Source organism: Rana temporaria, chromosome 4 (genome assembly GCF_905171775.1).
Source record: "Rana temporaria chromosome 4, aRanTem1.1, whole genome shotgun sequence".
In the NCBI taxonomy this organism is placed as follows: domain Eukaryota; kingdom Metazoa; phylum Chordata; class Amphibia; order Anura; family Ranidae; genus Rana; species Rana temporaria.
The window spans coordinates 397878317-397893148 of record NC_053492.1 but is presented as its reverse complement, the minus strand read 5'-3'; the positions used below and the strand labels follow the sequence as shown (position 1 = coordinate 397893148).

The following is a 14832-nucleotide window of genomic DNA, read 5'->3' as shown; positions in this document are numbered from 1 at the left end:
TTAATAAAGCTTGTGTAATTTCATTCATTAAAGTGCTCCATAGCATCATTATATCTCATAGGCGATGACATATAAGTCTGACCTGATGCTCATCATCACAACTCAGCTCAGATAACAAGCTTCAAGTGGATTAGTGTATTGTTTGACTAGTTCCAAGGTGCAAGCAATTGTTTTTCATTCACTTCAGACAAACAAAACATATTACACCTTAACGCTCTGCTGAGGATTAGTGAAGCTGACACAAAGCCTTTGTTGGTCTGGGGACTGGTGTTCTATCTGTTTCTTCATACTCAGTGGATGGCTACACTTGAAATCAACTTGGAGGCAAAACACAGTCCAATTTAGACCTGCCGATTATTCTAAAGACAATACTCAGCTGAAAGCAAGCACTTTAGCATAAGACAAACAGAGGACCTAATGCAACAAACAAACAAACGTGTGTCAGATCTCAGGTGGTCCTGAAAAGACAGCTCAGGAAGTCCAACTTTTGAGCAATAAGAGGTGATGCAATTTATATTGTCATATAGCTAATTAAGGTGCTATCATACATATGATATATCCAGGATATATCCAGGATCTTTCTAGGGGAAAGACCATGCATTAAAACACAAGGGGCCAGATTCACAGATATCTGCGGCGGCGTAACGTATCGTCTTCACGTTACACCGCCGCAAGTTTTCAACGCAAGTGCCTGATTCACCAAGCACTTGCGCGTAAACTTTCGGCGGTGTAACATAAAGCCGTCCGGCGCAAGCCCGCCTAATTCAAATGGGGCGTGTACCATTTAAATTAGGAGCGTTCCCGCGCCGAACGTTCTGTGCATGCTCCGTGTGAAAATTTCCTGACGTGCTTTGCGCGAAATTACGGCGCCCCGACGTGTTTTTTGAACGGCGACGTGCGTAACGTAATTTCGTATTCCCGGACGTCTTACGCAAAAAAAAAAAAAATTGAAATTTGACGCGGGAACGACGGCTATACTTTAACATGGCTGTTCTAAATGTAAGCCATGAAAAAGCAGGCTTATGTTTGCGACGGGAAAAACCGACTAGCGACGACGTAAGAGATTGCGACGAACGCGCGTATCTTCGTGGATCGCCGTAATCAGCTAATTTGCATACCCGACGCTGGAAAACGACGCAAACTCCACCCAGCGGCCGCCGGAAAATTACACCTAGGATCCGAAGGCGTACGAAGCCGTACGCCTGTCGGATCTTAGCCAAAAGCCGTCGTATCTTTTTTGTGAATTACAAATAAAGATACGACGCGGCAAATTTGAAAGTACGCCGGAGTATCAGTAGATACTCCGGCGTACTTTTTCTGTGAATATGGCCCAAGGTGCTTGCGTATACACATAATTAATAATGTCCAATGTGTAAAACATGAAAGGCACATGGGCATAAATATAGTTTTCAAAGCATTTTTTTTCCTGTATTGATCTGAATTCATGTTTATTTTTATCAATAAGGGGAGGGCACACATGTGCAAAATCATGCACTGCCTTTGTAACCAAAAACTGAAAAATTTGGAGGACATGCATGCACAACGTGTAACCGCGTATATACGCATACATGCAAAAAGTGCACTCTGGTATTGAAACAAAAAGATGAAGATAAAGAACTTCAAAGGGTATGTAAAGGCAAGCATTTTACTGATAATAGAGGCAAGAAAAAAAAAAAACCTTCTCATTCACGTTTCTGATTGGAGCTCACTGGCAGAAAAAAACGTAAAACTCTCCTAAAAGCGTCTAAACTTTGTACAAAAAAAAATGCTCTATATGAACGTTTTTTACGCCAAAAAGAACAGACGTTTTTTTAAGCCCAGTGCGCATGGAGCCTGCACCCTGTGCATAACCAAATTCCTTAAAGTGGAGGTTCACCCGGAAATGTTAATTTTTAACATTAGATTCATGCTCATTTTGTCAAGGGGAATCAGGTAGTTTTTTTTAAAATCGAAGCAGTACTTACCGTTTTAGAGATGCATCTTCTCCGCCGCTTCCGGGTATGGGCTGCGGCACTGGGCGTTCCTACTTGATTGACAGGCTTCGGATGGTCGCATCTATCGTGTCACGATTTTCTGAAAGTAGCCGAACGTCGGTGCGCAGGCGCCGTATAGAGCCGCACCGACGTTCGGCTTCTTTCTGCTACTCGTGACGCGATAGATGCGACCGTCGGAAGCCTGTCGGAAGCCTATCAATCAAGTAGGAAGGCCCAGTCCCGAAGACCATACCCGGAAGCGGCGGAGAAGATGCATCTCTAAAACGGTAATACGGCTTCGATTTTAAAAAAACTACCCGATTCCCCTTGACAAAATGAGCATCAATCTAAGGTTAAAAAATGTTTTTCGGGTGAACTCCCGCTTTAATTCATATTCTAAACTAAAGGTGCATTTGGTGCAATAGGCCTGTGCACATGCGCAACTATACGCTGCCTACAGCCATCTTCACCAGTTCATGTCTATGGGCTTCCATAGACGCCAGAAATAAACAGTGAGGTTGGTTTACTAAAGGCAAATATACTGTGCACTAGAAGTGCACTGCAAGTGCAGTTGCTCTAGATCTGAGGGGAAGCTCTGCTGATTTCTATCATCAAATCATGTGCAAGCAAACATTTTTTTTCCTTGCAAGTTCCCCTCAGATCTAGAGCAACTGCACTTGCAGTGCACAGACTTTTTACCTTTAGTAAATCAACCCTATAGTCTTTATGCTGCATGGGCACATGCACCCATGCATGCAGCCCTATGCCAAGGTTTAAATTGATGCATGAATCTTTACATATATGATGGTAAAAAATATAATTCAACGTGTTTTTGCTTACAGATCTGAATACAGGTGTATTGTTTTCAATGGGGTCACGCACACAAGTGTGTAAACATGTGCTGCATTTAGATCCATAACCAAAAATAAAAAATCTGCATCTGAGGACATGCATTTGTTTTGCATGTACATGTGTGATGTAAAAAGTGCATTTTGGGACTGAAAACAGAGCAGGAGGATATAGAACTAAAATGGTATGCATGGCAATGCATACACACTTTTAAATACATCTAAACACAAGCATTTTACTGATCATTTATGCAGAAACGTTTATGTCAGAAAAAAACATGCCTATATGATCAGTAAATTCATGTGCATGTAGCCATATACCTACTCATGTGCATGCCTTTACATGTGTGTAGATGCATCCTACATGCATACATTCAGGTAACTTTTGAAAATGAAAGTTAGAAGCTGATTGGTTTGCATGCTGCTTCAGATTCTGACTGCTCCAGTCTTAGTAAATTAGGGAATGTGTACCTCAGCCAATCAGGTAAGGGCAAACAAAAAAAAATAAAACTATGAACTTCCTCTTGGCTGATTAGCTCCTTACAAGGTAGATGATTAGCCCTTAAAGGGCTGAACATTTTAAGTGTATATAAACAATACGTTTCTATTATTTGCTCCCTTTTGGTCTGATAAATATGCCATTGAAAGCAGTTTGTTAGAACTGTTCTATGAGAAAACGGCTATCCATCCAGCTAGAAATCTTATGAGCTGATGACTTCCTGTGCTCGCAGCCCCTGCAGACAGTTATCAGTTAGCATTGTTCCCATCTATCTTTGTTCACCCCCTATGTTAAGAAAAGGGGGAGGTGATGTATAACTATACATTCCCTTCCTAGGGTGACAACGTTGTTCCTCCTAGGTACAGTATAGTTGTCACCCTGGGACAGAAAGTATGGGCAAGATTCAGGTACAAATGCGGCGGCGTAACATAACCCGTTTACGTTACACCGCCGCAAGTTTTCAGTGCAAGTGCCTGATTCACCAAGCACTTACCTGTAAACCTGCGGCGGTGTAACGTAAAGCCGTCCGGCGCATGCCCGTCTAATTCAAATGGGGCGTGTACCATTTAAATTCGGTGCGCTCCCGCGCCGAACGTTCTGCGCATGCTCCGTTAGTAAATTTCCCGACGTGCTTTGCGCGAAATTACGGCGCCCCGACGTGTTTGTGAATGGCGACGTGCGTAACGTACTTACGACGAAAAAAAACATTTAAATTTGACGCGGGAACGACGGCCATACTTTAACATGGCTGGTGTTAAGTTAAGGCATGAAAAAGCAGCCTTAACTTTGCGACGGGAAAAAACGACTTGCGACGACGTAACGCACGCGAGTAGCTTCGTGGATCGCCGTAAAAGCTAATTTGCATACCCGACGCTGGAAAACTACGCAAACTCCACCCAGCGGCGGCCGAAGTATTGCAGCCTAAGATCCGAGAAGTACGAAGCCGTAAGCCTGTCGGATCTGGATCTTAGCCAAATGCCGTCGTATCTTGTTTGTGAATCACAAATTAAGATGCGACGCGGCAAATTTGAAAGTACGCCGGAGTATCAGCAGATACTCCGGCGTACTTCTTCTCTGAATCTGGCCCCTATGTTCCTTCCAGGATCTCAGGTGAAGATAGAAGAAAGAAAGAACTTGGAAAAAGAAAAGGAATTCAGCCACTACATGGGACTAGTAAGCTGCAATACAGTACATTTTTTTCTTGGGTTTCGATAAGGGGTAATCTTACACCCATCTGTTCTCACTTTAAATATCCAATCAGCTCCCATTGCCTCAAATAAAATCTACTGAAACTTTTTGAGCATTTGAACCCAGAGCAGTGTGAAATGACTCTGGTTACTGAAACTCTCAGTATTTATTATTTCCAATCATTTAAAACGACTGGAATAATTACATTTAAATGGTTCATTATAAACATGAATGGAGTTGATCAGCTACTATCTAAACCCAGAAACAAATATTGATAGGTAGTGTGTTGGGACTACATAACACCTTCCTCTCTTCGCCATAGCAAGGGGGGGGGGGGTGTTTTGTAATCCAGGGAGATAGGTTGGAACAGTGCTAAATGATACCAGTCCAAAGGCAGAAAATATAGGACGTTATCAGCTCCCAAGGTTTCTGGCTGGATAAACAGCTATTTTTTTTCACTTGTTAAACAGTTATGTATTAACCTAATAAAAACATTAATATATTTTAGAGGAAAGGGTAACCGCTCAGATGGAACCAAAGAGCCTTCTCACTGGATCCAAACCATGGGTGCCGGCAATGCAATGATAATGCAAAAATAGAGGAAAACTTGGACAGCCGCACTCCAAAAAACGTTCCTTTTATTAAAAAAATGGTCACAAAAAATACATGCCACAGCAAAAAATAGAACAGAAGCTGACACGTTTCACACTGTCTCCCAGTGCTTAATCATAGCTATGATTAAGCACTGGGAGACAGTGTGAAACGCGTCAGTTCTGTTCGTTTTTTTTGCTGTGGCATGTATTTTTTGTGACCATTTTTTGTGACCAGTTTTAATAAAAGGAATGTTTTTTGGAGTGGTTAAAGTGAGCACAGGGGAGTTTAGAATGACCCCTTTAATTAATCAGTCATATAGGTTTTGGGTTAACCTTGTCTACATCGTAAGGAACTAATCATATACATTTCTCGAATTTTTTCCCTTTTGGTCTGTCATTTAAAATATATTAATGCAAAAATAGAGGAAAACTTGGACAGCCGCACTCCAAAAAACATTCCTTTTATTAAAACTGGTTACAAAAAATACATGCCACAGCAAAAAAAAAGAACAGAAACTGACGCATTTCACACTGTCTCCCAGTGCTAAGCACTGGGAGACAGTGTGAAACGTGTCAGCTTCTGTTCTATTTTTTGCTGTGGCATGTATTTTTTGTGACCATTTTTTGTGACCAGTTTTAATAAAATGAATGTTTTTTGGAGTGCGGCTGTCCAAGTTTTCCTCTATTTTTGCATTAATATATTTTAAATGACAGACCAAAAGGGAAGAAATTCGAGAAATGTATATGATTAGTTCCTTACAAGGTAGACAAGGTTAACCCAAAACCTCCTATATGACTGATTAATTAAAGGGGTCATTCTAAACTCCCCTGTGCTCACTTTAACCATCCAATTAGCTTCCATGGACTCACAAACATCTCCTGAAATGTATTGGGCATTTGAAGTGAACCCAGAGAAATGTAAAAACGACTCTGGTTAATGAATCCCTCAGTATTTATCATTTCCAATCATTCAATAAGCTGGAATCATTAAGAAGAAGAGTTTATTTGTTCATTACAAACATGGATCGATTTGATCTGCTGATCAAACAACTTAAAGTGGATGTAAACCCAAACATTTTTATTTATTTTTTTGATGTCACAATGTAGAGTATAAGATATCCTATCATCTGTGCCCAGTCTTGCCACACAGAGTTAATCCAGCGCTGAGCAATCCTCTTTTAATGTTCAGTGAAAATTAACAGAATTCCAGATAAAAACTTGCCAAATTATAAAGTCAGTTTCTCTGTTCTTGCTTTGTGTTACGGGTTATTTACATATCTAGCTTGGACATGTTTATCATATGTTATGTCATGTATATCATAATATGAGGTGATCCAAAGTTCATTGTATATTACCAGGATGTGTTATGTGGGGGAGGGGTGGATTTCTCACTTTTTATACTGTGAATCACCTCATATTACGATAAACATAACATAACATATGATAAACATGAACAAGCTAGATATGTAAATAACCTGTCACTCAAAGCAAGGAGACAGAAACTGACTTTTTATTTAGGCAGGTTTTTATCTGTAATTCTGTTAATTTTCACTGAACATTAAAAGAGGATTGCTCAGCGCTGGATTAACTCTGTGTGGCAAGACTGGGCACAGATGATAGGAAATCTTATACTCTACATTGTGACATATAAATATATATATTTTTTTGGGGGGGTTTACATCCACTTTAAATGACACAAAAAGTAACACCAACAATAACACATCTATGATTCATAATAAGAAAGCCCCAATCACATGCTGCAGAAATTAAAGTTTCAGAAACGTATCTCTTCCAAACTTTTTTTTTTTTTTATCCCCTTGGCTATGGGGTAATATTAATGTGTTTGAATGGCTCCCTTATTTGATAAATCCTCCAATTCATTGCACCCTAGGCATCTCCTGTGATGAGCTATTAATTATTTGTTCGAAATACAATAATCTAAATTGGGATTTTTTATTCTATTTCACCAAAGGATGATAAAAGACTCTAAGCCCATTTTGAGGACAACCCCAGGAAATAAAAGTGGAATAGAAATCAGGATTTCTCTTTGTATCAGTCACATTCCATGATGTGGAAGCCCTGAGGCTACAGAGAAGGACTTAGCTAAAGCCACTTTCCATGGGAGGTTTAGGACTGTCTACAATAAGGGGAGCCTTCATGAATACACCAGCCTCCCACTTTAAATGTATGGCCGCCTTCCTATAGACCCAAAAGCCATGACACAGCCCTGGGCTGTTCTATTTTATCTGCTGTGCATTACGAGTGTTTAATATGAAAATCAAACTCTTTGTTTCCCTCAGGCAAACATTTTTCGCTTTATTCATCTTCTCTGCTCCAGAAATGATTAAATATGTCACAAGGAGATTAAGCACCGTTATTTTCCCTGCGGAAACAGCCATTTCAAGCCTGGGATGATAAAGCTGCAGCATTTTATGCTCCGAATTCAAGAAATACAGCGCAGCCTTATCTAAATTTGCCTGCAACAAAACGGCCCCTGCAGGGCATCTGTCAGAGGTACTGCGAGCAGACACAGGGACAACACTTAAATACATTGATGCTGATGGCTGGCCAGTGTATTGGACAAACAGGATTTGTTATGGAGAGTTAAGATAGAAAGACATCTTAGGCAAGGTCGGTTTAATATAGGCAGGCTTATTATAGGCAGGCTACTTAAATCTGATGGATGGGGAAAGAGTCAGAAATGAGAACGATGAGACAGGAAAGAAATCTTGGTGAAGGCACTTTAGTAAAAAGATGTGCATGTGTTACATTATTGATCCTCCAGCGGTCTCTGCTGACTCAAATGAGAACTGCCTAAATCTAGCCTAGTTTTCAGTATATAGAGCTGCATGTATTAGGATCAGACGTGGCTAGTTTGGAGTTTGGAGAGACCTTGGCAAGTGCCCTATACATCTTCAGAGCAGAGCCTCCTATAGATCACCTGAGGCTGAGAGCCCCAATTGCCCTATACAGTATATCTCCAGAGCAAAGAACCCCACTGCCTTTTACATCTCCAGAGTAGAGGACTTTGATTAGTCTCATATATCCCCAAAGCAGGGATAACCAATTTTCTTTTATATCCCCAGAGGAAGAGAGATCCAACTGCCCTTTATAGAGCAGGGAGCCCCTACTTCCTTTCTTAACCCTAGAGCAGAGAACCCCTTATTTCTTCTTTATCTGCATAGCAGAAAATCTCTACTTCCATATATCTCCAGAGCAGAGAATCCCTACTTTATTATATATCTCCAGAGTAGAGATTTCCTACTTCCTTATACATCTCCAGAGCAGAGAATCCTTACTTCCATATATCTCCAGAGTAGAGATTTCCTACTTCCTTATACATCTCCAGAGCAGAGAATCCCTACTTTATTATATATCTCCAGAGTAGAGATTTCCTACTTCCTTATACATCTCCAGAGCAGAGAATCTTTACTTTATTATATATCTTCAGTGTAGAGATTTCCTACTTCCATATATCTCCAGAGCAGAGAATCCCTACTTTATTATATATCTCCAGAGTAGAGAATCACGACTTCCTTATACATCTCCAGATCAGAGAATCCATACCTCCATATATCTCCAGAGCAGGAAACCCCTTATTTATTATATATCTCCAGACAAGAGAACCCCCACTTCCTTATATACTTTCAGAGCAGAAAACCCCTACTTTTCATATATCTCCAGATAAGAGAATCCCTACTTTCCTTTACAGCTCCAGAGCAGGGAATCCCTATATCTCTTTTTTCTTATATATCTCCAGACAAGAGGACCCCTACTTCTTTATATACATTCAGAGCAGAAAACCCCTACTTTTCATATCTCCAGAGCAGAGAATCCGTACTTCCTTATACATCTCCAGAGCGAAGAATCCCTACTTTTCTATACCTCCAGAGCAAAGAACCCCTTCTTTCTTATATATTTCCAGACAAGAGAACCCTATACGTGCTTCAGAGCAGAAAACCCCTACTTTTCATATATCTCCAGAGCAGAGAATCCCTACTTCCTTATATGTCTCCAGAGCAGAGAATCCCTACTTCTATATATCTCTAGAGCAGAGAATCCCTACTTCTATATATCTCCAGAGCAGAGAATCCCTACTTCTATATATCTCCAGAGCAGAGAATTCCTACTTTCTTATACATCTTCAGAGCAGAGAATCCCTACTTCTATATATCTCAAGAGCAAAGAACCCCTTCTTTCTTATGTATCTCCAGACAAGAGAATCCCTACTTTTTTATATACTGTATCCCAAGAGCAGAGAACATCTACCTTCTTCCCCAGAACCCATTCTTTCGTACCTCCAGAGCAGAGAACTCCTACATTCTTACATACATATACTATCTTGTATGTCTCCAAAACAGAGAACCACAACCTCATTATATATCTCCAGAGGCTGAGAGCCCCAACTATATGTATCTCCAGGGCAATGAGTGACAACTTCCTTATACATCATCAGAGTAGAGAACTCCAGATGCCCAATATATCTCCCGAGTAAAAAAAGAAATTGCCCAACTTATCTCCAGAGCAAGAGAACCCCATCTAACAAATATATCCCTAGAACAAAGAACCCCCCTTTTTACTAACATTTGCTCACTAAAAGACATTTTCTACAGTTGCATCACTCAGCAAACAAATCCAAACGAAAAGCATAGTCCTAAATTATCATCAGTTAAGCAGACAATGGACCATGCCCTAAGATGCCACATATCCCTGGTTTTAAGGGACAGCTCCCAAGGTTGATGGTAGAAAAGCCATACTTTTGGACATTGCTCAATAAGAATAGTGTTTTGGGGTTGTTGAGTATTTGTCTTATAATTGCGTTTTTAAGTAGCTATTTAAGTAACAATTTGCCAACCTAAAATGTCATTTGATAATGCAGAAAGTAAATATGTCTTGCTGATATTGGGGTGAGACCTATACCATTGAAGAGAGAGTAGTGCATCTGAAACTTTTTTGAAACAGCAATTGCAACACTACAGGCTCAATTCACAAAGCTTAAACACCAGGACAAGAATCTCTAAGCTGATAAACGTGACAGCTATTTTCAGCTGAATCCAATAAGATTTAAAAATTACAGCCATAGCTAAAATAAAGATCTTATCCTTGTATTAAAAAAAGCTTTGTTGACTGGATGTAGTGTCAAAGTTCCATTGTATACAGCTGGCACAGAATTACTGGTGCCAGCTTGCCACATACAGATTTATTGACACATCACTGAATAAACCCTTGCTGGGAACAAAGTTACACCTCTCCATGAAATAATGTACAATAACTAATGTAAAACAGGTAATAACCCATCTGCATCATCCAAGGGCACTGAGAGAAACATGTGCATCCTCAGCCACTGGTTGAGTACAACTACTCTACAGCAATCGCAGCTTCTAGCACACCTAAATAAACATTTTTTTTTTTATAGAGCAATCTTCTTCATCATAACTAGCCCAGGCAGCAGCAGCAGCAATAAAGCAGCAGATCTTGTCTATAGCACTCCTACAATAACCTAGAAAAGTCTTGACAGAGTATTGTGCTTGATTTATGAAACAGTTATCTCCAGCACGCCATCTGTCCAGTCCTGTCCAGCTCCTTGTAATGAGAGTCTTCTTCACCTGTCTTCTCCAACTCTACTAAATCAGCGGACCTTGGTCCCCCCATCAATGGCGTTATCTGAGCACCATACAACCCCAGTGTGTACAGTGGCTCAACCACCTGCTGCCCCCAGGGATGAGGTTTCACTGCAAGTGGATAAAAGTCATCCAATTATTTTAAGCAGGATTTCATCATGCAAGTTAATTGTGCATTAAATCCAAAGCCCAATAAAACAGATCAGGATCATTTTTTTTCCTTCTTACAATACAGGCAGCTATGGCAGGTATTTATTTCCTTTCCAATCCACAGCTCACATCAAAAAACAATTCGCAGCCTCTTTTGTGCACTTGCAAATAAACTTATCCCTTTAATCCCTGCTTTTTTTTTTTTTAGAAGAAAACAACTGCTCAAGTAAAAAGAAAAAAAAGAAGATGTGAGAGTTTATTTTCAGCAAAGAGAATAAAAAGGAGCTCACCTGGAGGCAGATGAAAGGCAGGGAGCCAGTTGGGAGACAGCTGGGGCTACTGATGGCTTTCCAGGTAAGCAGGAGTTGTAGAGACAGATAAGGCAGCTGATATGGTGGAGCGCTGATACTCTACTGCACTTCTCTGCCTGTGCAAATACATTTGTCCTTCTCTTCAATTGACCCACATGTCTCATTCACTCTCAAGCACTCCTTTCTGCATGCTATCTGTCTACTTCTCTCTGGGCTCCTCTCTCTCACACTATCAACCCACCCCCACTCTTTTAAATTGCCAGATCTGTTTGTTTTTCTGCCCTGTGACGTGAGACAAAATATTGGCCATATGTTCATCGGTAATAAATTGGTTATAAGCGCAAACACCCATTCTCCCCTTGATAGCACTCATCTGCTGTCTACCTTGCCTTTTGTTGTGCAGGAGTTGTCCTTGCCCTGGGTGCCATTCTTGTGTACAGGGGCTGTGCACACTGCTAGAGGTCTGCGCTGACCAATGCTGGCATAAGGATTCTTCAGTTGTGCTTTGCTGCTTACAAATATCTGAGTAGTCAGGCTTCCAGAAGGGAGCCAGCTGTGGCCCCATATTTTTTCATGTCATGTTAAGTTTACATTAGATCTGCTGATATGATAGAACATGCTTTGGTAGGTAAAGACCTAGGATTGAGTTTTCAGGAGCAAGCAGGAGCTGGTCAAACTTCAGCACTGTCACTTGGAGCCTAGGAATGAGTAAATAAATGGCATGATCCAGGCCTGGGTAGGGTCATGTTCTGGCACAGAGTGAGTATATGCTTTGTGAAAGTGTTGGATGACTTATAGGTAGATTCATATAGATGGCCGCAACTTTAAGGCGGCATAGCTTAAGGCATTTAAGCTACGCCGCCGTAAGTTAGCGAGGCAAGTACATGATTCACAATGTACTTGCCTGCTAAGTTACAGCGGCGTAGCCTAAAGCGGGCGGGCGTAAGGGCGCCTAATTCAAATTTGTCTAAGGGGGCGTGTTTTATGTTAATGGGGCTTGACCTGACGTTTTTGACGTTTTTTTTAAACTGCGCATGCGCCGGGCGCCTACACTTCCCAGTGTGCATTGCGGCTAAGTACGCCGCACGGGCCTATTGATTTCGACGTGGACGTAAACAACGTAAATCCCTATTCACGGACGACTTACGCAAAGAACGTAAAATTTTCGAATTTCGACGCGGGAACGGCGGCCATACTTTACCATTGTCTACGCCACCTAGGGGGCAGCTTTAACTTTAGGCGGCCTATCTCTTACGTAAACGGCGTAAATGTACTGCGGCGGCCGGGCGTACATTCGTGAATAGGCGTATCTACTGATTTACATATTCTACGCCGACCGCAATGGAAGCGCCACCTAGCGGCCAGCCGAAATATTGCAACCTAAGATAGGACGGTGCAAGCCGTCGTATCTTAGATATGTTTAAGCGTATCTCTGTTTGAGAATAAACTTAAACAAAGGTCGGCGCAGATTCTGAGTTAGGTCGGCGTATCTACTGATACGCCGGCCTAACTCTACCTGAATCTACCTATTAGATTATAAGCTCCTTGAGGGCAGGGACCATAGGTGTGTGCAGCTTATTGCATTAGGGTGTGTACCCTAAATGTATTAAAACATGGACAGTGTTAGTAGGGCAGTGGATGGTGTCAGTAGACCAGTGCACTTGTCTGCAGGGCATAGGTTGGTGTCAGCAGGGCAGTGGACAATGTCAGTAGTTTTTTTTTATTCATTTTTTATTATTTGAATTTCTTTACAATTTTGTTTAGAAGTCCTATTGGGATCCTTTAGTGAATTATCAGCAGGGGGAATCTGCACCGCATGGGGTGATTAGGGTGTGCCCAGGCACATCCGGCACACCCCCTGCGCACGCCTATGGAAGGGACTGATGTGAATGTACAATATATACTGTATGTAAAGCAGTTACATACAGAGTATCCAGAGTTCCCCCTTACATTATAGTCCGCAGAGTTCCCTCTTACATCACAGTCCACAAAGTTCCCCCTTACATCGGACTCCACAGAGTTCCCCTTTACATCACAGTCGACAGAGTTCTCGCTTACATCAGAGTTCACAGAGTTCCCCTTTTCATCAGAGCCTGCAGGGTTCCCTTACAGTGTGACGATGTAAAGGGGAACACTGTGGACCCTGTTGTAAAGGGGAATGCTGCAGACCGTGATGTAAAGAGGTCACCAGAGCCCCCCCTTATACACAAGAATCCAGAGAGTTTCCCCTTACATCAGAGTCTGCAGGATTCCCTCTTACAGAGCAAAGGGCAATTCTTCAGACCCTGATGTAAAGAAGAATGCTGCCGGCCTTGATGTAAGGGGGAATGCTGCAGACTCTGGTGTAAAAGTGAACTCTGATGTCATCCTTACATCAGAGTCCAAAGCAACCACACCCTTTTAGTTTGTATACAAGTCATTTTTATCCCTGGAACTACCGTTTTAATGCTGTTATTTCACTGGATTAATGAAATTGTTTAGTAACCTTTTCTATAATAAAGTACTCTACCGTTTTATGCTATGCGGACCCCTTTCTCTTCCTTATTGGTCACGTCTGAGGAACACTAGGAGTTTGTTTGGCCAGCCATTTTACCATCCTTTGCAGTCCATCTACTGAGGGATTCGTTCTGAGTGCCGGGTCATGATCTAATGCTTGTATAGACTCCATAGGTGTGCGCAGTCTATTGCATTAGGGTGTGCACCGCAAAGCTCAAACACACACTACTGATCACTCACAATGTTCATTCAGAAAGGAAAGGGGATAGTCAATTACATATTTACCGGCCCCTTCCTCCACTCATCCTAAAACATCCTTGCAGCAACAGCTGGCGGGAGAGGAGGGAAGCTGGTAGCACTGCAGGGGGAAGGAGGGAGCCAGGGAAGTAGGGGGAATCTGTGCTGTAAAGGGAGATTAGGGTGTGCCTGGGCACACCTGGCACACCCTGTGCGCACGCCTATGATAGACTCCTATAACGTGGAGTCTTGAGATCTGCCAAACACACATCTTATGCCGCATACACACCATCACTTTATGTGATGAAAAAACAACAACATTTTCTGTGAAGTAAAAAACGACGTTTTTGAAACTTCAATTTTCAAAGACGAAGTTGTATTTCCTCGTCGAGCTCCTCGTCGGCTTCCTCGGCCGAAAGTGTACACACGACCAGTTTCCTCGGCAGAATTCAGCCAGAAACTCGGTCGGAAGCTGAATTCTGCCGAGGAAACTGGTCGTGTGTACGGGGCCTGAGACTTAATAGTTTTCTTCCTATGCTGGGTTAACCATTGAGATATTTGTATATCGCTATCATATCTCCTCTCAAGCATCTCGTCTTCAGGGAGAATACGCTTAGTGCTTGTAGCCGTTCCTCGTAATTGAGATCCACCAGTCCCCTTATTATTTTGTTGCCCTTCTCTGCACTTTTTCTAGTTCCAGCACATCCTTCCTGAGGACTGCTGACCAGAACAGGAGGGAATACTCCAGATGTGGCTGAACCAGAGTTTTATAAAGTGTCAGGATTATAGTTTTATCTCTGGAGAATATCCCCTTTTTTATGCATGCCAATGTTCTGCTGGCTTTGGTAGCTGCAGAATGGCATTGCATGCTATTGCTGAGTCTGTCTTCTACTAGGACCCCCAGATCTTTCTCCAT

At 41.8% G+C, this 14832-nt stretch overlaps 1 protein-coding gene across 2 annotated transcripts in view; it reads right to left on the bottom strand.

Annotated features, from left to right (window-relative positions):
- The window catches only part of NKX2-2 (NK2 homeobox 2), a 26781-nt gene extending 15265 nt beyond the window's left edge, over positions 1 to 11516 (bottom strand). The window contains exon 1 of one of the 2 annotated variants that reach the window (XM_040351172.1): positions 11163 to 11516. The gene's annotated coding sequence lies outside the window, so the exon portion shown is untranslated. The remainder of the gene's footprint in view (positions 1 to 11162) is intronic. The other variant, XM_040351171.1, reaches the window with a different exon arrangement.
- Positions 11517 to 14832: the final 3316 nt, after the last annotated feature.